We start from the raw sequence: 27,151 nt of genomic DNA, 5'->3' as shown, positions 1-27,151 counted from the left end.
CATACTGGAGATGGCTTGTTGACTGGTAGGGAATTTGTCCCTTTCTTTGGCTGTCATTCTGTCATTTACTTGACTAAGATACCAAGTATCTCCAAACTCTTGGGCTGCCGCTAAAGCTGCATTCTTTTCATTAAAGGCCAGACTTTGATCTAACAATAGCATGACATGTCTCCTAGTGAGGTCAAAGGTTTGCCCTATACCCTGTAGGACATCTGAAAACTTCCCCAGGTCTACCTTGATCTGCTTTAAATCAGAGAGGGAGAAGGGGACACTTACCCGGGTTTGGCCAAATTCCCCTCTCCCTACAACTTGAAGGGAACATAACTGATAGCCTGAGGTTTTTTGTGGTCCTTTGGAGGTTTCTTTGCTTGTTTCCTTCTGGGTGGGGGAGATTAGAGGATACTTATCATTAATAGGAAGGGGAGCTATAGGAAGGCTAGGATATGGAGGTAAGCCAACAGGTCCTCCTGTAGGATGTAAATTGCAAGCTTTGCATAGTTGTGGATTATCCTTCAATGAAAAGAAAGATTGGACATAGGGTATTTCACTCCCTTTGCCTTCTCTCTTACAGAAAAGGTCAAACTACAGGATAGTATTATAATTTATCTTCCCTCGGTGGCCATTTTTCCCCATCAGAGAGAGAATACTGGGGCCAGGTAGCAGGGCAGAAAAAAATGAGCCACCTCTTTTTCAGGGTTCATGGGTCAAATTGGTCCCAATGGCTTAGGATGCATTTCAAGGGTGAGACTGTTGAGGCCTGAGTGTTTCCCATGTGAAAGAAAAAACTGTCCGCTGTTTTGGTTTGTTAGTTTCCCACCCCTTGCCCAAGAACCCTCAACAGTCCCTGGACCCTGCTGATTGGAATAGTTGCGCTCACCAGCGCAGCAGCAGAAACACTAATTTTCCTCCTAGACCACAAGGAGGACCTAGGAAGGTCAGATTTAGGGGCCCTTACTGACGCATTCTCGAAAACCGCACACTTGCCTTTCCTTTTAGACCACAAAGAGGACCGAGAAAAATTGGATTTAGTGGCCCTTATTGATGTATCCTTGTAAACCTGTTAGAGTCCTAAGCATTTTCTCCTGTTAATATTGGGACCTTACCCCTGTCCTATAAAGATGTTATGCCTCAAATTTGGAAGGCCATACCCTGAGGGAGGGAAGGGATCTCCAATTTGGAAGAGTGATGCCTTTTGTTCTCACTTCTCAAGATATGGACAGGAAAGATATAATTTCTAAGGCTCCCCATATCCTAGCTTTAGGAATAGTCTTTGTTAGGCCTGCTAGTCTGAGGAGAGATCCTATAATTCCAGATAATAACCCCCACACTCCACCCCTGTCTTTCTGATTGGTGAGCATGGGTGCCTAAGGAAGGGAACAGAGTCTTGAAATTTATACCAGAAATCATTCCTATAGGACAAACTAGAAAAACACCAGAGACAGGGAGTGGTTTTTAGAAGAAGGACTAGCCTCGGGAAGAGATGTGGGAGGGTTTGTCTGACAGGCATTAGGACCCAGGAGACAAGGGTGAGGATAGACAGGATAGATGGGCAAGTCTCACTTTGGGTGACATGACTTTGAGAGTTCCGCTCATGGATACAGGGTCAACCAACATTTTGTCAGGATCCTGGAGCTGAATGGCTTTTCTCTCTGTTGACCCTTGGCTCAGCCCAGAAGTACAGGAAAAGCAGAAGCTGGTTCCAGGCAAACCAATGCTACCAACTCCAAAGAGTTGGGAGTTGTTAGAGAGACCTTTCCCAGAAAGCCCGACACCCGTATCTTTATTCCAGTGGTCATGCTAGTTGTTTTTAACTGGCTGACAGGTGCCTGGTGTTTAGTTCCCCAATTCTGGGGAATAAAAGGACAGAATAGCAAGTGAAAGGGGTCCAATGATACTCACTGCTTGGCAATAGTCCCTTTATAGTCACCAAGATGTGTCCAGAGTTTGTTCCTTCAGGTGGGTTCATGGTCCAGCTGACTTAACGAATGGAGCTGCAGACCTTCGTGGTGAGTGTTGCAGTTCTTAAAGATGGCACAGACCCAAAGAGTGAGCAGCAGCAAGATTTATCGTGAAGAGCAAAAGAACAAAGCTTCCACAGTGTGAAAGGGGATCCAAGTGGGTTGCTGCTGCTGGCTGGGGTGGCCAGCTTTTATTCCCTTATTTGTCTCCACCTACATCCTGCTGATTGGTCCATTTTACAGAGTGCTGATTGGTCCATTTTACAAACCTCTAGTTAGCCACAGAGCACTGATTGGGGCGTTTTGCAATCCTAGCTACAGAGTGCTGATTGGTGCATTTTACAATCCTCTTGTAAGACAGAAAAGTTCTACAAGTCTCCACTCAAACCAGGATGTCTAGCTGGCTTCACCCCTCAACAGTAGCAGAGGTAAGAGAGACTGTAGTAAATATGTTTTATCTCTCAAACAATCCTCCCTACCAGATTCCTTTACAAATGTCATTCGCTAAAGCAAATCATACAATCAAATCAGAATTTACAGAGCTGGGAAACTATAATTTTTCTTCAGGAAGAGAAAATACTGTGAAACAGCAGTTCCATCTATACCAAACATACATGTTTTAATGCATTCATATTATGGAAATGTTATTCCTATAGCAGGGGGAATATAATTATATAAAGCCAGTCATAACTAGTGAGAGGGCACCAGTTTAGAAAGCTACTGCAGTAATTTAGACAAGAAATGTTTACCGATAAATTAAGTAATGGTAGTAATAGTAGAAAAAATGAGAAAATAAGGGAAAAAATAAACAAAGCTTTTTGACCAATTGGTTATGGGTTACATATGAGAGGAAGGGTTCAATGATAACACCCAGGTCTTCAGTTTGGGTAACTGAACAGAGTTATCTAATCTGAATAACGTTTGAAGGTTTGTTGTTGTTGTTGTTTTGTTTTTGCATAGCATAATCTAGTGAAAGTTGGCTAATATGAATGTGACTGGCCCCATTCAATCAGATAAATCACATAGGAAAGGGAAAATATTTTGGTTGACATATATTAAGTTAAATCATGGCCATTTTGAGTTTGAGAAATTATAAAGTGCCCAAGAATTATTATGCAGCCCAATTTTCATGGAGCTATAGTTTTAGGAGTATCAAAATATCCTTGATAGTTTTGTTTGTTAACATTGTCCTGAGAAGGAAGAGAAGGGAAAAGAAAGATCCTGATACTTAAAGTTCAGTAATCAGAAGAGAAGCAGATGGGGAGAAAAGCAAAACAGAAAAACAAGGCAACAACAAAATGAGAATTGTTAGACAAGAGGTAGAAAGAAAACTGTGATACAAGGAATTGAAGATTAAGCCAAGGAAAGAGAAAATGTATTTCAAGAAGTGAGAGAGGAAAGTTGTAGTTACTAAGGAGAAAAAGATCTGAAAAGTTAAAGTTAATTTTAATTACCAATTACTGTCTTCTGATAATTCGTCCTCTATACATATAGCATAGCCCTGGCTTTGACCAGGGTTTCATAGTAAGCTTGAGTGTTGTTGAGTTGTATCTACTACTTGGCTTAAACTAGAAACTTAAACTAGAAACTTCACTGCTATTATAAAACTATTGTGTCTTTGACATATATGACTAGACCCTCTGGGTATGTGTTGACATGTCATACAGAAGAAACCATCTGCCCTTGAGAAAGACAAGAGTGACAAATTGATGAATGCATATATATATACACACACACACACACACACACACACAAAAAAATATATTTTCTATAGATATATTTTGCAGCACTCACAGAGGAGAACTTTACAGAGTTATGTATCTAATTGGATGAATATAGCAAGAAGATACTTTTTGACATGTTCTGGGTCAAAACCATGTGAGAAGGGGTAAAAATGTATGTGTATATCATTCGCTAGAGATGGAAAGATGTTATCAGCTTCTATTTAAAAACTATAGCTTCATCCTCCTTTATGAAGTGAGCTCATATTCAACAGAACAAACTGGTTCCCATGGCACCCATAAATATAACATTATGTGAAACTGTCATTTACTTCAAGTTAAAATGGTTTCACGAGTGTGTATTTGTATCCAAATTCATTGAGTTGTATACATTAAAAGGAGATAGGAGATAAAGATGTTTGGGATGATAAAGGGGGATGTGGGAATTCTCTAAATTTAGCTCATTTTTCCTGTAACTCTAAAACTACTCAAAAATAAAGTCTTAATTAAAAATATAAAATAAAATGAACACACACACACACACACACACACCCCAATTACAGGTTCTGTAAAAAACTAAGTGCTATCTGAGTATTATATGCACCATATATGCCACTTTATATCCTTATTTTTGCTACATTTTTTCTAATTTATAAATCTCAGAATACTTACCATTTATACATATGCTGTAGTAGTTTTGTGTTATATAACAACAATATTATTTTTGTGTTAGTTTACTGACTTCTCTGTAGTTTATATATTATAACATGATTTTCTATAAGCAGAGGACAAATAGGATTTAGTTCAGAGAGGAGTTTCAATTTACGTATGTTCACTTTCCAGCACACTAATGTAGAAAACTCCCTGTACTCTAGCTGGTATCTGCTGTCTTAGTGACATGAGGGAACAAACAAATTTCTGCAGTCACAAGAAAAAAAGAAATAAAGAATTAAATATATTCACATGGAAAAAAAGTAAAACAAAACAAAAACTGAAACTTGCTTTCCCTGATCTTGCATCGGTACTGAATTGTGAGAGCGAACTTGCTGCATATGTGGAGAATATTTATCTTTCAACGCTTCTTGCTGTATTAGATAAAACATAAGAGAAGAAATAAGAATAAGGGAAACTACATAATAACGCTAATGGCTTCTTCTGTGACCTTGGGCAAGTCACTTAACCTCCTGGTGACTCAGCTTTTCCATCTGTAAAACTGAATTGTAATTACCTCATTTATTCTGCACTCAATAGGTTCTCATTTGTGTAAGCCTTGTTCAGCATCAAGGACATTTCTTCAAGGCTTCCTTCTTTTCATAACTTGATGTCTATTTTTCACATTTAAATAATGATTAATGTGATTACTCTAACAAAACGAGAAAGAAAAAGCATAAGTCATCTACCTCTGCTGTACTACAGGTGATAGTTAAGCCATAGTAATATATACCTTATGTATTTCATATTTTCCTTTGTATAAAAGATAATAAATGAAAGGCAAGAGCCTAAAAACAAGAACAGATTACATTTACTCAGATGTCACCCATTAGTTACATTCTTCGTGTTTTATTTGAATTCAGCTACTAAAATATTTACTGTCTCTGAAATCAGAATCAAAGTCATCAATGAAGATGACACCATCTGTTGTGCATACCTATTTTTACTGAATCGTTTTTCAGTGTTGACTCATGAGGTCAACTACTTACCTCACTCACATCTTTTGGAAAAATGCAAACAGATGTTCCACTTCTCTCTTGCCTATCATCAGATCTAACTAATGACGGTAAAGTTCAAGTTGGCAAATCTTCCCTGGCCTGCATTATATCTTCCAAATAACTTTGAGTCTCGCTAGCTCCTTGACACCACGTTTATCATTCAGTAAACACATTGATTACTTGACAAAGAAGATTTCAGCTAAATTGAACATTTTTAAGATCGATTTAGGCACCGTCTCACTATTGGAAGAGCTAATACAATTTTAAGCACATTTCTTTTTCTCACATCCACTATACTGACCTACAAATATAATTTAAAGCCAGTGCATAAAAATCTTCAAAGATTCTTACAACCCTGAATCTACAATTATATCACAATTAATAGTCATGTTTGCAACTCTAGAAATGTGTAAAAGCAGGAGAGGAAGGTATTGTTTAGATTTAATGCACAATTACAATCTTTGATAATTGTGGTTACTGATGTGAATAAGTGATATCATGAAGTGTTTTCACTAGAATATAATTTAAATGAATAAATGAAATATTAATATGAAGAAATGGGAATATTTCAAGTCACATGGAGATTAGCACTGCCCAACTCCATAGGAAGTCAAAACCTTTCTTGTTGGATTAATGAAATACCATCATGATACACATTCCCATTGTTTTTAAATTCACACGCATGCATATATTTTTAAATATTAAACACTTATCATAAAATCTTACAAATAGAATGATTCTATCACTTTTAGTGTGTCTTGTGTTGTGTCAAAACACAAGCTGTTCAAAGCCTTCTAACCCCAAGCTTGAGTATACTGCTACATTTTTCTACATTTCCACAGGTGACAGTGCTGACAAACCTTTGGCCATGTAACAAAAGTTCCCTCTTTTCCAGGCCCTCATAATATTTTGCTTATTATCCTTAAGGCCCTTATCAAGTATTCTTGAGGTTTTATTAGCTTTTACTGTCAGTTTCCTGAAGGCCCATGCAGCTTCTGCCATCTTCTTCATTCCCCAATGTATGTCATATGTTCAAGGTATTACAGAAGAACGTCATTTCAAATACTGGATTCTGTTCTGGTTTTCTATTTCTACACAGCAAACTACATAACCTGGATTTAAATAACAACTTTTTAAATTATTTCTTATTATTTTATAGGGCATCTATTTGGGTAGATCTTGGCTGGTTAATTCTGCACCATGTGACATCAGATGAGAAACCTCTGTGGTTTCCATCTAGCTGATGGGCTCAGTCGCGAGATACGTGATTCCTTCACTAACATGTCTAGAGGCTTGGAGAGGTTGAATGGAAGACTGGACTCATCTGTCATTGTCAGAGGCACCTCCATGAGGTCAGCATGCCCTGAGCGGTTGGATTTCTTAAGTGGGAGCTCAGGAATCAAAGGAAACGGTTATAATTGGCCTGTGGCTATTCCCTGTGACTATAATAATAGATGTAGTCAATTCTGTAAAGGTAAACAGGTATTTAGCTAAGCCATGGGGAAGTGAGGCAGTCAAATTGAATTATGTGGAACTGGAGTCAGTTGTAAAGAGAAAAGTGAAAGAAAAATAAATAAATAAATGAATCCCTGTCACACTGGAAGCAGAGGTAGAATGATTCCAAAGAGATGAGTGTTACTCCAAGGACAGCAATAATTACCAACAAATAGTTTCTCATATCAAATATGATGGTACCATAGAAATACCTTTTAAAAGCAGTTAGTTCTACCTTAATGTCAGGAGAAGCCAACTTTTCGTTAATAGTTTATTGCTCAGTCTTCCATTGGGGGGCAGTGGGAGTGACACAGCTTCATTAGGACAATTCAAAGAGCGTTTAATAAGAGGATTATTCACAAACAGGTGTTTGAGGTGCCCGGAAATCAGAAGGGGTAATAAAGTAATCTAGGAATAATGAGTGAAGCTGCGACTGCTTTTAGTATCAAAAGTAACAAGGAGAGAGTGACTTCAAGAACCTAAGAACTGTAGAGACACTTTCCGCGGTTTTGTGCCCTGTATTTGCGGCATACGGCCGGCTCAAATTCCTTACATTACAGAGAACCATGGAAAAATAAAACGTAATTCTCATTTGATTCCCTGCTAGGATCCTCCATTGGCCAAATCAACGGGAAGCCAGCAAATAAAGATGTAACCTATTTGGTCTAAACATGAGAAAAACTTCAGACAAATCCCAATTAAGGGACATTCTATGAAACAACTGACCACTACTCTTCAAAACCAGTAAGGCTGGCAAAACCAACGAAAATGAGGAACTTATCACAGCCAAGAAGGGCCTAAGGAAACATCGTGACTAAATATAATGTGATATTCTGGATTCAGTCTCGGAATAGGAAAAGGATATGAGGTAAAAACTGAGGAAATGTGTTTAAAGTTTGGGTGTTAGTTGATTACAATATATCAATGTAATTTTGCTGATTAGAAAATATGCGCCATAGTAACGAAAGATGTTGCTAAGCGGGAAAGCTACGTGGCTACACAGGAACTTCAAGTATTATCTTTGCCATTTTCTATAAATCTAAAATTGTTCTGAAATAAAAGTTTATTAAAAACATTATTAAAAGTTTTGATTTTAGTGTTTTTGATGGTAACATGACTCAGCTTTGAATGAAATGCACCTCTCATTCCATTTGTAAGTACCAAACCACTTTGAAGGATAAATGTACCTCAACATTTAAATGATTCTCGGGAAAATCAGATGATTGAGGTAGTTTTTGTTCTTTTCCCAACACCTAACACAGTGCCTGGTACATTGTTGGAAATCAAATTAAAAAATCCTTTAAGTATGAAAATATCAAGAATACATTTGTAGTTTGAAATAAGTCATTTTGAAAAGAGACATAACTTTCCTGATATTCAAGATTAAAGTTTCTAATGTAAGACAATTTGCCTACTAATTCAATAGCAATTATAAAAAATATTTATGGCTGGGCGTGGTGGCTCGCACCTATAATTCCAGCACCTTGGGAGGCCAAGGCAGGTGGATCACCTGAGGTCAGGAGTTCGAGGTCAGCCTGGCCAACATGGTGAAACCCTGGCTCTACTAAAAATGTTAGCTGAGCGTGATGGCAGGTGCCTGTAATTCCAGCTACTCGGGAGGCTGAGGCATGAGAATCACATGAAGCTGGGAGACGGAGGTTGCAGTGAGCTGAGATTGTGCGCCTGCACTCCAGCCTGGGCGACAGAACAAGAATCCATATAAAAAATGGATATATCTACAGAAATGACTTTACATAAAAACTAAAAAACAAATACATAAAACATAACTTATGAATAAAATCAACAGTGGAATCTGTTTTATCAGTATATTCAAGTGTTAATATGTGGAATGCAATATAGAAAATATTGATATTAATTCACATTGGCACATGTATCATTGTGTGTTTATAGTTTTGATAATGTAACAACTAACTGCGCTTTGCTGATTAGTCCTTCTGAAAGTTGATAGACATCAGATAAATTCAACTACACTAAAAAGCTTTACTAAATAAACACTTTACTGCATTAAAAATATCAGGACTGTAATGATTATTCCAATAATACTATGTAACATTGGTTGTCATCTATGAATCTTAAACTAACTGTAAGAGCTATGCAAAGTAACCATTTCAAAAATTTTATAAAGAAAGACAATGCATTTTAAGACATTACATCTCAAAACAATCTGTTACCTCTGTATTTTATTGTGACACTCATTGTTTGAGTTCTCTTGCTTGTATTGCAACATTAGAATTGTTTAACAAGTATCTTGGGAATTAGAGGGTATTCCTCAGTAGTGACACAGTCTTCTCCGCTGCATACATAGTAGTGCTTCTGCATCTCCTAGACTGACCTAGCATTAACTAAATTGGATGTCAAGTATGTCAACGTGCTCTAACTGCCAGTGACATTGTCACTTGGGCTCCTGAGATGAAAGACAAAACACCCTGAAAAGAGCAGAATACGGTATTTTAAGAAGCAGGTGAAATGCAAATGATTTGTCTTTTATTTCTGGATTTAATATATTCTGATACTTCAGGGCTTTAGCGTATTGAAACAACTGCCATAAGCTTTCTATCAAACATGTAATTAGAGGCCATCATTTATTCATATACAAACACAAGTCCAAAGACCAGTACAATTAAAACTGTGGCTGGAAACTTGTGGTCCTCAGTTCCTTTTAGACCCTGTTTCATAAGGGGTACCTGCTCCTTGCTAGCAACAAAGTAAATTTTGGGTATCATCATAGAAATTATTTTCTTTTATTTGCAATTTCTTTAATAGTGGTAAAACTTATAAAACATGGTAACAGGTAAATTATTACCTGTTTATTTTTTAGTTAAAACACATATTCAAGTTTGCCTATGGAGTGAAATTTAGTGTAGACGTGTTATAACCATAAAATTAAAAAAAGGATTTTTTAAAAGTTTAATTCTTTCCATAATATGAATACTATTTCCTTACACACTGGTCTCATTTTCCTCACAAAATGGTCTCATTTAGATTAGACTTCACTTTCTTGTTCCTGAACTATTGTTTAATAATACTGAATGAAGAAATTCATTGGCTTTAATCCATTCTTCAATACTTAGCTGAATATATATCCACTTCAGTAAGCTTGTCTGGATTTCTTCAGATTGCAACAGCATTGCACTTATACATTTGTTAAGGTTTCTGGATGATATCGTAAAATTAGCATTGCTCATTTAATTCTTTCATTAAATTGTGTGCTCTTTTGAAGATTAAAAAAAAAGAGAGAAATAAATTAATAGATAAATGTGGCAATCATTGTTGATGACTTTTCAATATCTATTGTCCACTTTCCTTAGTCATAGAAGTCCGAACTTTTAACCTAGCACACTTTTACCTAGATATTTAAAAATTCTACATTGTCCAGCATCTTTTACAGGTCAGTATGATTATGCATTAATATTTCAATGATGAAATATCAGAAAAAGTGATGTAAGGGCCTTCAGGCAATCTATATAAGAGAAAATTAATCTTCCTTTCCTCTGCCTAAGAATTCTGTAGTAATTGTTGCAGTTTTAGCAGTCATTTTGAATAAGGAAGTATACTTTAGAATCCCAGAGCAGCAAGATAGAGTTAGAATCTCTGAATATATTAGCGAGATTCTATAATGTCCACGGTATTTAACTCCAAATTAATTTTTTGAGATAAGCTTATATCTTGTTTTAGCCACACTTGTGTGTGTGTGTGTCCTCATATGTAATCAGACCTAATCCTATTAGAGAAAAATGAAGAAACGACAGGATTTATTTAGCATTTGAGCCTAACAAATTGAGCAACCACTCAGTATGCTCTTGTGTACAATTTTTATTATTATATGTGTTAAAATTTATATTTGTAAACTACAGTGAGACATTTAGCTACAAGTACGCTTCTACAAGAAAATTATTAACCTACATGATGAATCATACAGATTTATTCTAATTAGTTGTACCAAGTATCACATGTAGTTTGCTTCTCATTATACCATTTCTTGAGTATGAAAATAAAGTTAGAATGCATAGAATTTTCCCTCTTATTTTCCTGTGAGCATTTAGTATTACTCGGATTTCTTTGTTCAGTGGATAGTGCATATGGGCACCATGTAGATATCACTGGTTATTTACATCATATGAAAGAGACTCATTACTTAAATTTCTTCTTTTCACGTTTAGATTATACTGCCCAAATAAAAACATTTTTATTATAATATAGTGACCAAATACTTTAAGGTATGAAATATGCAGCAAAGAAATATTTTCATTTTATCTATATCTGTATATCTTATATCTGTATCTAGATCTAGATATACACAGACAGAAATAGGTATGCCTGCTTGAAGAAGTAACTCCGGTAAGTTTGTTCTGCCCAGAAGAGCTTTAAGAAATGAGATAACCAAAACAGCATGGTACTGGTACCAAAACAGAGATATAGACCAATGGAACAGAACAGAGTCCTCAGAAATAATACCACACATCTACAGCCATCTGATTTTGACAAACCTGAGAGAAACAAGAAATGGGAAAGCGATTCCCCCATTTAATAAATGGTGCTGAAAATTACAGCCATAAGTAGAAAGCCGAAACTGATCCTTTCCTTTATTCCTTATACTAAAATTAATTCAAGATGGATTGGGAGACTTCAAATGTGCCAGGACCTAATACCATAAAAATCCAGAGGAAACCTAGGTAGTACCATTCAGAGATTACAGGCATGGTCAAAGACTTCATGTCTAAAACACCAAAAGCAACGTAAGCAAAGCCAAAATTGACAAATGGGATCTCATTAACTAAAAAGCTTCTAACAGCAGAAGAAACTACCATCAGAGTGAACAGGCAACCTACAGAATGGGAGAACATTTTGCAATCACCATCTGACAAGGCTAATATCCAGAACCTACAAAGAACTCCGCTAAACAAATTTACAAGAAAAAACAAACAACCCCATCAAAAAGTGGGCAAAGGATATGAACAGACATTTCTCAAAAGAAGACATCTCATACAGCCAACAGACACATGAAAAATGCTCATCATCACTGGTCATCAGAGAAATGCAAAATCAAAACCACAATAAGATACCATCTGCCACCAGTTAGAATGGCGATCATTAAAAGTCAGGAAACAACAACAGGTGCTGGAGAGGATGTGGAGAAATAGGAACACTTTTACACTGTTGGTGGGATTGTAAAATCCGTTCAACCATTATGGAAACAGTATGCATTCCTCAAGGATCTCGAACTAGCGTACCCATATGACCCAGCTATCCCATTACTGGGTATATACCCAGTTGATTATAAATCATGCTGCTATAAAGACACATGCACATCGCATGTTTATTAAGGCACTATTCACCAGCAAAGACTTGAATCAACCCAAATGTCCATCAGTGACAGACTGGATTAAGAAAAATGTGGCATATATACACCATGGAATACCATGCAGCCATAAAAGGATGGTGGGTCCTTGTAGGGACATGGATGCAGCTGGAAACCATCATTCTTTTTTTTTTTTTTGAGACGTGAGTCTCGCCTGTCGCCTCAGGTTGGAGTGCAGTGGGTCGGATCTCAGCTCACTGCAAGCTCCGGCCCCGGGTTCACGCCATTCTCCTGCCTCAGCCTCCCGAGTAGCTGGGACTACAGGCGCCCCTCGCCACATCCGCCCGCTAGTTTCTGTATTTTTTAGTAGAGACGGGTTTCACCGCGTTAGTCCGGATGGTCTCGGGATCTCTGACCTCGTGATCTGCCCGCTCGGGCCTCCCAAAGTGCTGGATTACAGGCTTGAGCCACCGCTTCGGTCAAAACCATCATTCTTAGCAAACTATCACAAGAACAGAAAAACCAAACACCGCATGCTCCTCACCATAGGTGGAACTGAACAATGAGATCACCTGGACTCGAAGGGGAACATCACACACCGGGGTCATCATGGGGAGGGGAGGGGAGGATTGCATTGGGGAGTTATACCTGATGTAAATGACGAGTTGATGGGTGCTTAGGAGTTGATGGGTGCAGCACAGCAACATGGCACAAGTATACATATGTAACAAACCTGCACATATGCACATAAAAATTACCCTAGAACTTAAAGTATAATAATAATAAAACAAACAAACAAACAAACAAAAAAAACTCCATTAGAAAGTGGACAAAGGACTTGAACAGATACTTTTCCAAAGAAGACATACATGCGCCAACAAACACATGAGAAAAAAAGCTCAACATCACTGATCATTAAAAGTAATACAAATCAAAACCACAATGAGATACTATTATTTCACCAGTCAGAATGGTTACTACAGCTAAAAGTCAAAACAGCACTCCAGCCTGGGTGACAGAGCAAAGACTCTGTCTCAAAAAAAAAAAAAAAAAGTCAAAAAACAACAAGTGCTGGCGAGGTTGGAGAAAATGAATGATTTTAGGATTGCTGATGAGGGTGCAAATTAGTTCAGCCATTGTGGAAGACAGTGTGGCAATTCCTCAAAGACCCAGAGTAGTCACCATTTGGACCCAGCAATCCCATTACTGGGTATATACCCAAAGGAATATAAATAATTCTATGATAAAGACACATGTACATGTATGTTCACTGCAGCATCATTCACAACAGCAAATACATGGAATCAACTTAAATGTTCATCAGTGACAGGCTGGACAGAGAGAATGTGATACATACACCATGGAATACTATGCAGCCAGAAAGGAACAACATCATGTCCTTTGCAGGGACATGGATGGAGCTGGAGGCCATTATCCTTAGCAAACTAACACAGTAGAAGAAAACAAATATGACATGTTCTCACTTATAAGTGGGAGCTAAATGATGAGAACACATGATACATGGCAGAGAACAACACACATTGGAGCCTGATTGGAGGCCCTCCGCTACGGGTGAAAGGGAGAGGATCAGGAAGAATAGTTAATGGATGCTGGGCTTAATAATTGGTGATGGGATGATTCGTGCAGTAAACCATTATGGCACCTATTTACCTACGTAACAAACCTGCACATCCTGCACATGTATTCCTAAACTTAAAATAAAAATTGGAAATAAAAAAAAAAAAAAAAGAAATGAGATAACACTTCTAAAACAAAAGTTGCTAAACATTGTATAATGGATAGTACAGAATTATGATCACTGAGAATAGGAAAACATTATGTGAGTCCTATATTCACCCACAGATTTCTACATGGAGGCACTACGACAATGTGGAAAAATTAGCAGATGAATACTTTAATGTATGTATTATAAATATGTTTAAGAATTTAAAGGAAAAGATATATGTAAGGCAGAAGTAAATGTAATATAACATATAGAACCTTAAAGAAATTCTAGAGCAAAAAATATAATTAAAAAATTTATAATGGGATACAAAACAAATTAGACTCTGCTGAAGGAAAGAAATTATTTATCTCTCCCACTAAATTACCATTTCTGAAAAAAATCTTATATATGTATATTAGGTCTATTTGTAGATACTCTATTTTGTTCCATTAATCTATATGTCTATACTTATGCTAATACTATACTGCTTTAATTGCTGTAGCTTTATTGTGTATTTTGAAGTAAGGTACTGTAAGTTCTCCTATTTCATTCAAAATTAGTTTAGATCTTCTTGTACATTTTTACAATCAGCTTGAGAATACCGAAAATATCATGCTAGAATTTCAATGGAAATTATATTAAATCTATATCTTTGAGAAAATGAACACTAATACTGAGTCTTCTAAAACATACGTAACTTTAAGTATTAATCACTATCATCAACGTTTTTATCATCAATGTTTCACTGTACCAGTCTTGCACATATTTTGTTCAATTTATTCTTAAGTAACCTTTTCTGATGATATTGTAAATGACATGTAATATTTTATTTTTTTATGTACTCATTGGAAATACATAGATATATAACTGATGCTTGCATACAGACCTTGCTAAATTCACTTATTAGTTCTCATGGTATATTAGCCCATTCTCTTGCTGCTAATAAAGACATAACTGAGACTTGGCAACTTATAAAAAAAACCAAGTTTAATGTACTCACAGTTCCACACAACTGGGGAGGACTCACAGTCATTGCAGAAGGTGGAGGAAGAGCCAAGCATGTTTTACACAGTGACAGGCAAGAGAGTGTGTGCAGGGGAACTCCCCTTTTTAAAACCATGAGATCTCTTGAGACATATTCGCTATCACGAGAACAGCACAGGAAAGACCCATCCCCATGATTCAATTACCTTCCACTGTGTCCCCCACGACATGTGGGAATTATGTGATCTACAATTCAAGATGAAGTTTGTCCAACCATATCAGATGATACATATATTTATTCAGATTTCCTATATACACAATCATACCATCTGCAAAGAAAGGCTGTGTTATTTTTTCTTTCCATATTTGTTTCCATATTGAACTAGCTAAAATCTCTAGTTTAAAATTGAAAAGAAGTAAGAAAAAAAATTCTTGTTTTTTTTCTTCCTCTTATAGAAAAAGCATTCAAACTTTCACCATTAGTGTGATGTTAACTGTAGGTTTCCAACAGATAACCTTTATAAAATTGAGAAGATCCCCTTGTATTATTCATTTGTTACATTTGTCTATTTCTCTTCTCAGTTTTGTGAAATTTTGCTTCATTTATTTAAATGATTCCCATTCTTAAGCACGATGTCCTCTTAATAAATTGATCTTTATCATTATAAAGTATCCCTTTTTAACTTTGATGATTTTCCTCACTTACAAGTCTACTTTGATAAGTGTCCTAATCATAAGTGTATGCTGAACTTATAAGAAAATGCCAAACTGCTTTCTAACGTGGGTGGACAAATTAGCATTTCCATAAGCAATGTATGAGTGTGTCTTCGGTTTCTCAACATTCAACTACCACTTAGTTTTATATACTTTTTTACTTTAACCACAATCATAGTAGTAAAGCAAATTAACATATCTACCTCTCACATAGTTACTTTTTGGTATGTGACAAGAGCAACTGAAATCTCATTTAACAAAAATCTCTAATTAACTTTTATTGACTAGAGAACTCATATTGAACATTCTATCTCTAGACTTGTTCATCTCACATATCTCCTACTTTGTATCCTTTGACCTACATTTCCCCAATTTCTCCCTCCCCACTACAGTGTATTTTAAAAGTATATTCTTATGAACATTTATGTTACCATTTATGCAGTTTAATTAACGTTCATTAATGTTTCTGTTTTCTTCTAAGTCTATATGGCTGTTTGAATAAATAAATAATCAAATAATTGAATAACAAGTTTGTAATCAGAACAAATATCACCAGAGGGTGGGAGAGAAATCACAAAATACATCCCTCTATACTTACAGATGATGATGTTGCTTTCTTGCTGCCTATGAATACTAAGTTGTAGTCACACATCCCAGGTGAGGGCCTTAAGGTGAAGCAATCAATAAGCAAGCAGAGTTTCAAAACCTCCTGTTCACCTGTAATTGAAAGACAAAGCACCTGGAATAGATGTCACAGACTGAGTCAACTTCTTCTTTAATTAACTGTCTCCATTAGGTAAAACAAAATGTTCCACCTACCTCCTATCCCCACTCCTCTTAATTTCAAACTCAGTTTATTACCAATGAGACTGGGGTATTTATTCTACTGGGCTATTTTTATTTGGCTAAATTTTCTAGATAACTGATTTCCTTGTAAACAAACTGCAATTAGAAGTGTAAACTATTGTAGTAATATTATTCTCTGGCATATTTTGCATGAATAGGTAGGTGGTTAAAAATTGCCTCTAATCTAAATGAGCTTCATTTGTTTTTGTGCATGTGTGTGTTTTGTGTAAAGGATATAATCATTAGCAATTAGCATTCACCTTTCCGTATAAAGAATTATTTTCCTTATGAAAGAAATGAAGGGATTTGGGCGCTGTGTGTGTGTGTGTGTGTGTGTGTGTGTGTGTGTTTTCCCAACATAATTGTTAGATTTAGGAGACGAAAGCCCCGTAGTGAGGTGTTGTTGTTATTTTTAAAAATTTTTCCAGCACTTTTAGGTTCATAACACAACTGAGGAAAAGGTACAGAAGTTTTCTATATAACCTCTGCTCCCACACATGCATAGACTCCCCTATAATCAACATTTCTCACCATAGAAGACACCTGTCACAACTGATGAGCCTACATTGAAACATACTAATCACTCATAGTTCACATAAGGGTTCCCTCTTGGTATTGTACATTCTATGGGTTTGGGCTAATGTATAATGACATATATGCATCACATTGTATCATACACACCAGTTTTACTGTCCTAAAAAGCTGGTGAGCTTTTTAGTCTTATACATTAAGTTCTAAAACTGGTAAACTAGATGATATTTTAATTATAATTTTTTACAAGATTGGGGGAGGAGAGCTGTCTTAGTCCATTTTGTGTTGCTATAAAAAAGTACCTGAGACTGGATAATTTGTAAAGTAAAGAGGTTTATTTGGCTCATGGTTATGCAGGTTGAGAAGTTCAAGGGCATGTCTGGCTTCTAATTAGGGCTTCTGTGCTGCCTGAGAACATGGCAGAGAAGGTGAAAGAGGGAGCAGACATGTGTAAAGGCTAAGAAACATGAAGGGTGTCCTGCCTTTATAAGAACCCACCCTTTTGGTAACTGTTCATTCCTGCAAGAACTAATCCAGTCTCTATAGAATGAGAGCTCACTCACTGCTTCCAGAACAGCACCAAGCCATACATGAGGGATCTTTCCCCATAACCCAAACACCTCCCACTAACCCCCTCCTCCACTGCCTTCCCAGCATGGTCACAAGAGGGGATCAGATTTCAATATGAGTGTTAGTAGGGACAAACAGATCATATACAAACCATATCAAGAGCTAAACAGTTTGTGTACAGACACATGCATTTCATGAGTCTACACTTTATGTTGGAAGAAAGTTGTGGCATATTGAAGAGGTCGAATTGCAAGCATAATAAACAGGGAAAGCCACAAATGGAAGTCTAATTTGAAGTCAATACATGATTGATAGTATAATCAATGTGGAAATGATCAAGGAGAAACTTGAGAAGTAGAAGAGCATCAGGAAAATTGAGTATATCAAATAAGAGTGGAGTAGAGGGTTAGTAAGTGTCAGAATGGTAGATATTCACATAGGAGAAACAAGGAATTAGAATGTATAATTTGAATGAGAGTCATAAATTATCCCCTGTGTATATGTTTGCAATGTGCATCCAGAATTGAAAATGAAGATCATAGAAAGCTTCCATTTAACATATTTTATTTTTACATATGTACAAAATAATTAGACCCTTAAAAGTTAGATATTTCACTATTGAAAATAATCCAGCAATTTAAAGTACATGCCAGGTAGTTAACACTATTGACAACTACAATTCATCTTTGATGTGGTAGGATATTAGCACATAAAATAACCAAATCTCCAAAGAATAGGTTCAAAAGTTGAATTTGACTTACAAACATAGATAGATTTTTCTCTAGTTTGGTCCAGCCACCAATGTAACCAAATCCACAGTAGTTATCTATTAGGCATAAATCTATTTAAAAACAACTTCCAAGCATCAAATTTAGTGTAACTAGAAAATCTTCTGAAGAGAAACACAAACATAAAAATGTTCTTTAGTATCTTGACATATAATTTGCATAATAATGGCATCTGAAGTAAGTCAACACATGTTTAGTAATAATGGAGTAAATTATGCATCCAGTACCCATATGTGTAACAGTAAAAATCAATAGATTATCAAGCTAATAGAATCTATATAGATACATTTCCTCATCTCTCTTCGTATAAGCCATTTTTATCGTGGTTTGTTAATGGGAGGTATAAATGCCTGCCTTTAATAGCCCTAAGTAATCTGCTTGTGATTTATGTTTGCTCTTCTGCCATCTAGTTTAATGCAATGTTTCTGATGCTAATTGCAGCTTTATGGCACCATTTGGTGACGAAAAGTTTTCGTTTTCATAGAAATGCAAACTGACTCCTCTCTAGATAGTCCAGCCAATTTAGTCTATTTAATCTTTATCTCAGAGGTCAGAGGAAGTTCAAATAGTTGTGTGGCTGGGATGAATATTAGTCTGGTAACAAAGAGATCTGCATTGCACTGAAAAGCCAGAGCTTTACCTCATTGGAGAAAATGGAAAAAAAAAATGCATTTATTGTTCGAACACTGTGTGCCAGGTACATTATATATATTCCATTCCTTATCCATCAAACCCTCTTTGAGAGTGGGATTGTTCTCATTTTATAGATGAGGACACTGAGGCCTCTGATTAATGAACTGTGCACCACATCCATTAACAGAGTGGAAACACTGTTGCCTCACTCTTAGCTGTGTCATGAAGATAAATAAGATACTACTTGCAAAATTCTTTAAAAAGTGATGTTTTAAAAAGTGACTTTTTAAAAGAAATTTAGGCTGGGTGTGGTGGTTCAGACCTGTAATCCCAGTACTGTGGGAGGCCGAGGCAGGTGGATCACGAGGTCAGGACATCAAGACCATACTGGCCGACGTGGTGAAGCCCTGTGTTTACTAAAATTACAAAAAATAGCTGTGTGTGGTGGCGGGTGCCTGTAGTCCCAGCTACCTGGGAGGCTAAGGCAGGAGAATGGCTTGAATCAGGGAGGTGGAGATTGATGTGAGCCCAGATCGCACCATTGCACTCCAGCCTGGCGACAGAGTGAGACTCCGTCTCACAAAAAAAAAAAAAAAAAAAAATTTAACAAATTGTGTCTCATGTGGGAGATCGTGCTATTTGCCTTTTATCAGGCATCATGAAAGATTACATATAGGTCATTTGAAATACTGGATTCCTCGTATAACTTATTTTCTATGGCATTGTGTAATAGGGCTAGCCTATCTGAAGAATTTGAGTTAAAAAAAAAAAAAAAGAGATTTTGAGTTTGAGATTTCTTGTTATCTTCCTCCATCCAACAATGACCTCACTGTGTTCCTCCTGGCTATTTGTCCCTTTCTCATTTTCCACAGAGTGAGACCACAAGGTCTTGTGGAAGCCACATTGTGTACTCACTATTCAGGACAACGGCTCAGAAACCATTGCTGGACATTCAGACAAATTACATGGATTTTTAACTTTTTATCAACCATGAGATGAATATAAAATGTAATGCACAAGGTTGTGAAGAAAATTCCTTGAGAAAAACAGCCTAATACGTCTTTCAGTGTAACTGGAACACAGTGACTTTTCACTTTATCTTAACACTCTTTCTGTTCCTTCCTCAAACAAAGTAAACTAATCACTTTTTTTTTTTTTTTTTTTTTTTTAATTGAGACAGAGTGTCGCTCTGTCGCCCAGGCTGGAGTGCAGTGGCCGGATCTCAGCTCACTGCAAGCTCCACCTCCCGGGTTCACACCATTCTCCTGCCTCAGCCTCCCGACTAGCTGGGACTACAGGCGCCCGCCACCTCGCCCGGCTAGTTTTTTTTGTATTTTTTAGTAGAGACAGGGTTTCACTGGGTTAGCCAGGACGGTCTCGATCTCCTGACCTCGTGATCCGCCCATCTCGGCCTCCCAAAGCGCTGGGATTACAGGCTTAAGCCACCGTGCCCGGCCAAACTAATCACTTTTATATTTAATTTTTAAAAATACTCTTTTTGTAAACTTGTACATGTATGTACATCATCTGTGATGAAATCTTCACCACTAAATACTGCTATAGCAAACATCACTATTTTAGGATGTCAGCTCTTTCACTTCTGTGTAGACCACTTATGTATAGCACCAGAGATCCATATGGTGGAAAACTACCAATGTCATTTCTTTCTAGTAAACTCAGAAGTTGCTGTGATTAATTTAAGACAATAAAGACCAAAGGAGAACATTTTTATCATAAAACACTTAAAGTCTCAATTTTTCCTTGTTAATTAATTGACATCTGCAGTACGGATTTGTTAACATATGTGATGAATAGCCCAATATTAAATTAATCCTGTCTCTATTATTCTCTGAAGCATTTCCATCATATCCTATAGCATTATTATGTTTCCACTTTGTATTACAACTGTTGATGGCAAGAGAAAGCAGAATACTAAATATTTTAGTTTGTTATAGTTAATACTTTTAAAACGTTCTTATTCGGAATTTCAGATTACTTTCTCTAGATGCTTAAAAATAAAAGTAGGTTTTATAACTAATAGTTCATACATCTCACTCAGTATTTTGGAAGTAACAAACTGACAACTTTCGATTATAAATTATCCTCTGTTAAAAGTTGTTGTTGTTTGATAATATATTTTCTTTTCCCTGTGAAACCAGCTATTTAATAGCCATTAGGTTTGTTGTGTTTGTTTTCATTGTAATTACAAGTGGCTAACTTTAGGCATTGTAAAGCCTACACTGTGCTCAGCTTTCTGAATTATTGAATCTCAATTAACTTTCCCCAAAATGTTTGGGTTGACACTAATTTGCGTATGAACTTGAGAGTTAAATATTTCCCCATCCTTTAACCAAAGGGACATGCGTGGATCCATGAGATGCCCCCAAGAGAAGCACTTAGTGTATCTTTAAAAATGCACGCTGATTTTGTAATGTTCAATTACCTTATTTATCATTTGCTTCATGACTTTTGAAAACTCATTAAAAGATTAATCTACAGCTAAATTCTGTAGACAAGGAATTGTATCTGTACCATGGTACACCTTGGAACAAGTTTGTCTTTTCTAAATCTCACCACATATAAGAATTTACTTGGGAATTTATTGGCAGTGTGTCATCAAAATAAAGGCAAATTATACACTACTTGACAAGAAATAGTAGCTTTGTTTTTCAGTATTTTGCTTGTTTGCTTGGCTTTGATTTCCTAGGAGATTTTATGTTATGATTTTATGTTTTCTTTGAAATATGTGTTCCAGGTTTTAAAGAGAAATCTCTTTATAAACCCATAGTTCTTATAATTTGTTAACAGATTAGATGATGTTTCCTTCCCAGTGTTTTATTTTGGATAAGGAAATTACACAATATATTTACCTTGGCTACATTTCTTCAAGTGTGATCTTAATGTAATTGTGTAATATATTCTGACATGTATATATAACACTAAATTTTTCCAAAAAATAATTTATTGGCATATATAAGATGTCAGGCTCTGTTCCAAACACTGGGAGGTAGTTGTGAACAAGAAAGACAAGCTTCCTTTTCTTCCTTTGGAGATTATTCCATAGATGTAGACAAAATATTAAAGTGAATCAATAAACATAATAATTTTAATGCAAAATGGCTCAAAATTAAACAAATAATATGATAAGGAGAAACTGGTAGTGGGTAGTTCTTTAGACTCATCAAGGAAATTCTTTGAAAAGAAACATTGAGATTTGAATAGTGAAAGAGATTGATGCTGAGAGTTAAGTAAAGCGATCTTAAGTAGCGGAGACAGCCAGTGCAACACTCTTAAGTTAGGACAAGTTTGGTATGTTTAAGCTCAAAATGTACATATAGGAGGTAAAATACTTTATATATATGATATACATGTAATATTTATATGTGATATGTGATATATATTCATGATATATACACCTGCATGTGATATATATATTCATGATATACATATTTATATGTGATATGTAAAGAGCAGTGTATCATAATTCTCAGGTGTGATATACACTGATACATATATCACTTTATCTGGAGAATATGAGGGAGGCACTGACGGAGAAGACAGAGTCTTATTACAGAGTATCCGGAGGTCTACTGAAAGCTTAATGAGAAGATATTGAGTGGAGTCATAGCAGGGTAGTGATAATGTAATTCAATTATTCTTCTTCTTTTTTTTTAGTTACTCTTGCTATTTAGTGGAAAAGACATTTGGGGTAATAGGAGTAAGCAAGGAGAATGCTGCAGTTGTTCAGGTGAAAGATGGTTAAGGGTATTGAAAACTGAATGCAAGTGAGGAGAGGAAGACAATCTCTGCAAACAAATTTTCAGAGAAATGATATACAGAAGGATAACAGACACTGCAAGGAAAATTGGAGTTAAGCAAAATATCATTTTTTAAATAATGAGACACAATAGAACAGGCTATATTTGTATGTTGATCTAAATATTCCAAATGGTAGAGATAAATTAATGATATCAGTGAGAGTAGTGAAGATCTTAAAAACACATAGTCACAAGTTGACTCATCCTTGTCTTGAGCAAGCAGGGACATCCCTTTTTTTTAAAATAAGAGCAAAACCAGATTGTGGGTGTGGATGAGTTAATATATTCTGGGGTAATTGTTGTTCATGGCGTATGGAAGGCTTGGCTTTTGGAGAAGACAGCCTCCTGATACAATGTTGTGCATCTTCATGGAAGGGAGAAGCTGTCTCAACAAGTCACCTGCCAGTCTTCATCCTTCTTCCAGGGATGTGTTCACTGTAAAAAAAACAATTCAAAGTTCCCATAGTCAGTCATGTGGAGACAGGCTGCTGCCGACACACCAGGCTATTTTGTTTTCAAAGGCTATTTTATCAACTCATTATTGGTAGTATCTGAGTGACCTGGGCTGTCTCACTCCGTCTCCTCAGCCGGTCAGTATCCCATGATTAGTGTTCACCCACCTAGGTAGGTATGGTAATTCACCAAATCCAAGCATGGCAAATGAGCAGTATGACATTAAGCGTCTATTCTGACATATATTTATAAGTATCAGGGAAAGGTAATAGAAAGGATAAATGCCTTTTCTTCATGAATTTCTTCAATGAAGAAGTCAATGAGAGCCAGGACAAATTCAACTGAGACACCATTAGCAGGAGGTATGTATGGGTAGTCAGTCGCAGGCATCAGGTTTTCTTAACTACTCTTGCAGACAGTAGTCTGTTATTCTTATCCCAGTTTCCTAAACTGCATAGTTATTATGGGGTACCAAAACTTCAGATTCTTCAGTTTGCCAAGGTGCATGATTATCTGATTTTCACTGTGTACACAGCTACTGGCAGAAAAAGCAACTGAGTTGTGTACCTGATCTAAAGCCACCTCTGAGCTTTCTGATTGCCTAGTTTACTAAAATGATTTTCTCTCTTTTATGATCTTACTATAGGCCCTGATAGTAAATAATCTGCTATATTCTATATCTGTAAATTTCTAACCCTAACCCCTATCATATCTGCCACAGATGGCAAAAGGACTGAAGTAGGTACAAGTTCTAGAAGTAGCTTTTACTTTATTTATTTATTTTTGTTTTGAGTGACTTGTCAAACTAATAGATGGGAACTGTATCAGATGAAGAAAGTGAAGCTGAGAAGTTATAAGCAAGTGATCATTAATTGCCAGTTTACCTGGGATAGTCCTGGTCCCTGCCACTGTCCTGTGATAATTATATTGCCTGGTTTTACACTCAGAAGTACTTATATTTTTTAGGATAAGATACATGGTCCAAGTATCTTGTCCAACCAATGTCTATAGCTAATATTTAGATGGCAAATCAGGTTTCAGACTCAGATCTAACTTAAAATGTTGTTTACTCTTCTACCAAAAAAAAAAAAAATGCAACCTTGGCTCATTAATTAATCTGTCTAGCCAACTCTGTAACTACAAGATAAAAGGGTTAAAATATGTTAGTTTCAATGTTAATAGTTCTTTTAGACCTTTGTCATTTCTACATATCATATTAGTCACATTAGCAAAATATAAACTAAACTCACCTCAGTAGTTTTTTATTTATTGAGAAAGATTTTTCCAATGGGAACTTATCTCTGAGAGTTAATTTTTAGATGAAGATCTCTCAGTGAATACTTTTTTTTTTTTACATTTAACTTTGAATTTAGTCAATTCTGTAAATCTCAATATGCCACATTTTTCAGTTCAGATTTCATAGGGAAATAATAAGCAATTATTTAACATAATTTTATTAAATGCCTATTAAAGGCAAAGCTGGTGGTATAATTTTGAGTGTTTATTATTTCTGCTTTGTCTTTTTAAACTACAGAAAATCAAATCTCCATTTGGTTCCTCTCTAAGGTAAATCCTAGGATGAAGATTTATTTCTGGGAGTTCACAGGTCTCTTTTTTTCTTGTTAGCCTATCTAGTTTATGAGCAGTGCTGGAAATCCGAAGTCTAATGTATAAAAATGTAGTTTTTGAATTTTACACCTGTCCTAAAAAAATACCAAAAACCAAACAAAAAAATTCCATGTATGGAAATAGCTAGAACTTTTGCAATAAAAAATGACTGGGTTGAAGTTAGTACCAGATCTCTTAAACACATAATTAAAGTGTGATATTTCATCTGACACAATTAACTGCCTGCATGTCAGTTTATCCTAATTAGCTTGGTCGAGTTTGACAGGTATCAGCATCTATTGTCTTTGTGCCCTTGTTATATTCTGGCACATTAAATTTAGTCTTAAAACATGCAAAAAATATGCCGCAATGTCTCTGGTAAACCAGAGCCTCTTTGGAGCACAGAAATGAGAGTTGCAATCTCCTTTATTAAGAAGATACTGAGAGGATAACGGTATGAAAATTTATCCAGTTTCCATTAAATATTTTTGCATGATCAATCTCTTCAGTAACTTTGAGGAAAACAGTTTTCTTATAATTTCAATATAATGCTAACATAGTTTGATTAGTTGAAGTCGAAAAAAGGAAGAAACAAGCACCATGATGACACCCAATTCTATGCATTCTTTGTATAGACAGAGCATCAATATAATGTTACAATTCTAAATTATTTTAATTGTAAATATATTTTAATATTTATATAAAATATGAGTAATTAATATTTTTCAAATTTTAAATACATTTTTATATTTAATAAGCACATTTTGGCAAAGAAAACATTAAGTAAAATGCTCCCGAAATCGTATAGCATAAAGCTCAAGTAGAATAATGGATGACACAAATTGAAGAACTTTGTTAAGTGTGTTTCCCCGATATGATGCTCTATTTATATTTATATTTCTCTTTTTTTGGTGCATATGCAATCAAAATTTAAACATTAGCTCTATGGAATCATCCCATTTTTTTAGGACCTTTTGCAGTGTCAGATTCTTGAATTCCTTGAATGACCTTGAGAAAGTAGCTTGTCAACTTTTAATTACTAAAGTTAACTCTGAGTGCTACAATGCATTTATAAAATATCTGCTAAATAAGTAAAATTTTCATCTACAACTGAGTCCATCACTAATGAGATTAAAAGGATAAAACTTTACAAAAATTGGAATTAGGCAACGGTTTTCAGAGACGTTGCCTTCTGCTTATTATTGATATTTAAATGAAAGCTATTGATTGGGGTATTTTTACTTTTCTTAAATTCTAGAGTTTTTTTATTTCTTGAAGTTTAAAACTTGTGATAATTTTGTTTATAACCTAAATCCTACAATATATTATAATTAAACTGTACACTTCTTGCACCAACTATTAACAGTGCTTAGGAAATGTATTTGCTTCTTTTCAATTTAATTCCATTTAAATTGCTTATTGAAATTTAGTTCAGAAAAATGTTGGGTACTCAATCTATTTTTTCGTCTACAAAAATTAATAATTTTGTGTTTTATGCAGATATCTAGTGGTCAAAATTAGAATAGTTAATTGCTGATAGCTATGGAGATATCTGCAGAAGACGCATACTGGTATACTATAAAGCAAAATTTGTCAATTCATGAAACTATAAAATATCTTGAAGTGACAATATCTATGAATTCATTCTGTTTTTTTTTTTTTTTCTTTTGAGATGGAGTCTAGCTCTGTCATCTAGGCTGGAGTGCAGTGGCGCAATCTCAGCTCATAGCAATTTCCGCCTCCCAGGTTCAAGCGATTCTCCTGCCTCAGCCTCCTGAGTAGCTGGGATTACAGGCACTCACCACCACGCCTGGCCAATTTTAGCACATTTTGTAGAGACGGGGTTTCAATGTGTTGGCCAGGCTGGTCTCCGACTCCTGACCTCGTGATCCACCCACCTCGATCTCCCAAAGTGCTGGGATTATAAGCGTGAGCCACCGCACCCAGTCTATGAATTCATTCTGAAGAGAACTAGGCTTTACTTGTGAGAACACAAGAGACATTCCCTTCTAGACATTATTTTTTATGCTCAACTAAATGGCCTCACTTAAATGATCAATTTGCTCTTGCTACCTTTTATTTTGTAAAGAGCATTTCCTGCACACCTACTAGAATAGCAAAATTAAAATAAAATGGCAATTATAAATGCTGGCACAGAACACAAACCAACTGGTACTCCTATATATTTCTGGTGACACAGCCAGTTTGGAAAACAGATTGGCAGTTTCTTATAAAGCTAAACAGACTTCCCCTAGTCCTTTGTATTATCCAGCTATCT

The sequence above is a fragment of the Papio anubis genome, chromosome 5 (genome assembly GCF_008728515.1).
Source record: "Papio anubis isolate 15944 chromosome 5, Panubis1.0, whole genome shotgun sequence".
Taxonomy (NCBI): domain Eukaryota; kingdom Metazoa; phylum Chordata; class Mammalia; order Primates; family Cercopithecidae; genus Papio; species Papio anubis.
The sequence above is the reverse complement of the archived record's forward strand: the minus strand, read 5'-3'. Positions refer to the sequence as shown.